This window comes from Ciconia boyciana, chromosome 6 (assembly GCF_034638445.1).
Source record: "Ciconia boyciana chromosome 6, ASM3463844v1, whole genome shotgun sequence".
In the NCBI taxonomy this organism is placed as follows: domain Eukaryota; kingdom Metazoa; phylum Chordata; class Aves; order Ciconiiformes; family Ciconiidae; genus Ciconia; species Ciconia boyciana.
Window position 1 is genome coordinate 57,907,438 of NC_132939.1, and position 2,784 is coordinate 57,910,221.

A 2,784-nucleotide genomic window follows, 5' to 3' on the forward strand; every position below is an offset into this window, starting at 1 on the left:
AGTTGCTAGAGAGGGATACATGGGCATGCGTTCCCACAGGAAAGCAGCATAAATAACACAGAGCCCCTGCTGCTACAGGTGGTCCTTAAATTCCCCTTCACCACTGACTCCCTGCTGCTTCTCTGTCACTAACAGCCCATTCAAAATTATTTACAGTTTGAAACAAAAATGAAATAGAGATAAAAATCTCTCACCTTACAACAGCACGTGCTGTCGTTGCTTTGATAGCCTTTCTCTGCCCTCTCTGATCTGCTAGTCTCAAATGCAAGCAGAAATGACACAAGAAAACCAAGGAAAAGCTGCAGACTGTGGCCTTTTAGCACAGTCGTTGCTTACATTTGGAAACCAAAGTGATCTGACTCCTGGAGGTGCCTGGCAGACAATTGCTGCATCAGATGGACAAAAACAGGGGGTGCCATGAGTTACATCCTCTCCTTCCTGCTGCGGAGAGGCATGGCCATATGGGAGCTGCCATGGGAGGGGAGCAGGGGAAAGGCACCCCATTGGAAACGGCAGGGACAAAAACTCCTGCAGCAGCCTCATATGGTGCTGAGAAACATCAGAGACCCACAGGCAGCAAAATAGACATTATAAAAATCCAGGTAGCTTACTATCCTGTCTCCAGCTGGTTGAGTAAAGCTTGCACGGAGAAACAGTGCATGAATGGAGTTGTCCTGTGACAGCCTGACGGGCAAGTGGTGTGCTGCTTTTCTTTAAAGGGCAGCAGGGTGTCCTGCTTCTCCTTCTCCTGCTGCAGTCAGAGCCATGGGGACGGTGGAGAGGAGTGTCTGCCACCCGGCATGCAAGGTGGGCAACCTTCGAAGGGATGGACTGGGCACAGGATCCAGCTGGCAGGGGCTGCAGCACGGGGAGAGGCCTCGGTTGCAGGCAGCAGGTCTCAGAGGAGGAAGGAAGAGGGGGGGTTATAGGAGACTGTGGAGGTTGTTGCAGGGATTAAGAGGCTGCTGGGCTGAGGGCAGGATGGGAAGACAGGAAGATGCACTGGGAGGCGGGTGTATCCTCAGAGCTTGGGCCATTCAGGGGGTCTTCTTGGGCCATTTAGGGTCTCGTCATTCCTCCCCGGAATCCCCAGAGTGCAGAGCTCCTGCTGAGACCAGTGACAGCACCTGGATCCATCCCCCATCACTTTCCCTGGCTTCTCATGAGCCGATTTATTCATTTAGCCTCCACAACAGCCTGTTGCAATGAGTTCCTCTGTTTAACAATTTGTTGTGAAAAATCTCTTCCTCTTTTAGACTTGCTGCCAGATCATTTCAGTGGGTGCCTCCTTGTTCTTGAATTATACAAAGTAATGATTAGTTTGCCTCTATTCATCTCCAAACCACTGATGATTTTCCAGACCCCTGTCATAACCTCTCTCAGTCATCCTTTTTCCAGTTTGGAGGCCTAATCTGTTCTGTCTCTGTTTCTTACACCTCTGCTGAGCTGGGAGGAAGAACGCGTGTGCTGTTCGTACACAGCAGGTGTGCTCTAGATTTATAGAGTCCTCTATATACTAATACAGTCAAGCATCTTGTTTTGCTCACTCTCCCATTTCTAATCACTGCCAATGCTCTGCTTGCTTCTTTGGTCTGTACTGAGCATTAAGCTGACATTTCCTGAATAGGTGCCACCACTGAATATATATAACTGGTTTGGATGTGTATGTATATATACAGTTTATCTTTCCCAATGCGTTGCTTTTCATTTACCAGAAATTAATTTCCACCATTTTATGGCTCAGTCCTTTGTGTCCTGTGATCCTTACGCAATTGGTGGCAGTCAGCTTTAGGTCACCCATTTTGAATAAAACTGCATCATCTCTCATCCCGTGTCTGGGTGATGAATGAGTACGTTGTATAACACAGGGCCCAAAGCAGACTGCTCTGAAATAATCTATCAATTCCTAGGCATCGACAATATATTCCCTCTATATCTTGTATTTTAAACAGTTAAAAGCCAACACAGAGCTTCCACCTTCCTTGTCTTGTGACAGCTCAGTGTGTCTAAGAACCTTCAGTGATAAGTCTTATTTAAAACACTTCTGTAAACAAACCCATGACGGTGCAGCACCCTGCCTGACCCCCGCTCGTACTTGTGCAAAGCACCACCTCCACCTGGGAAAGCATGCATACGCACACACACACACACACTCATACATATATATATATATATAATCACAGAACCATAGAATGCTTTGGATCGGAAGGGACCTTTATAGGTCATCTAGTTCAACCCCCCTACAAGAGCAGGGACATCTTTAACGAGGTCAGGTTGCTCAGAGCCCCATCCAACCTGACCTTGAATGTTTCCAGGGATGCGGCCTCCTCTACCTCTCTGGGCAACCTGTGCCAGTGTTTCACCATGCTCATTGTTAAAAATTTCTTTCTTAAATCCAGTCTGAATCTGCCCTCCCCTAGTTTAAAACCATTGCTCCTTGTCCTGTCACAACAGGCCTTGCTAAAAAGTCTGTCCCCGTCTTTCCTGTAGGCCCCCTTGAAGTACCGGAAGGCTGCTGTAGGGTCTCCCCGCAGCCTTCTCTTCTCCAGGCTGAACAACCCCAACTCTCTCAGCCTGTCCCCGTAGGAAAGGTGCTCCAGCCCTCCCGTATATATATGTGTGTATATATGTATATATACACACATATATATACACACACACTCCTGCCAGGCAGTTACCCCGTGTGGGTGTACCGGCACCAGCGGCACGGCCCCCGCCTCCCCGGCTCCGCCGGGCTCTTTAAGCGGAGCCAGCCCCGCCCGCAGGCCGCCCTACAGCCGGGGC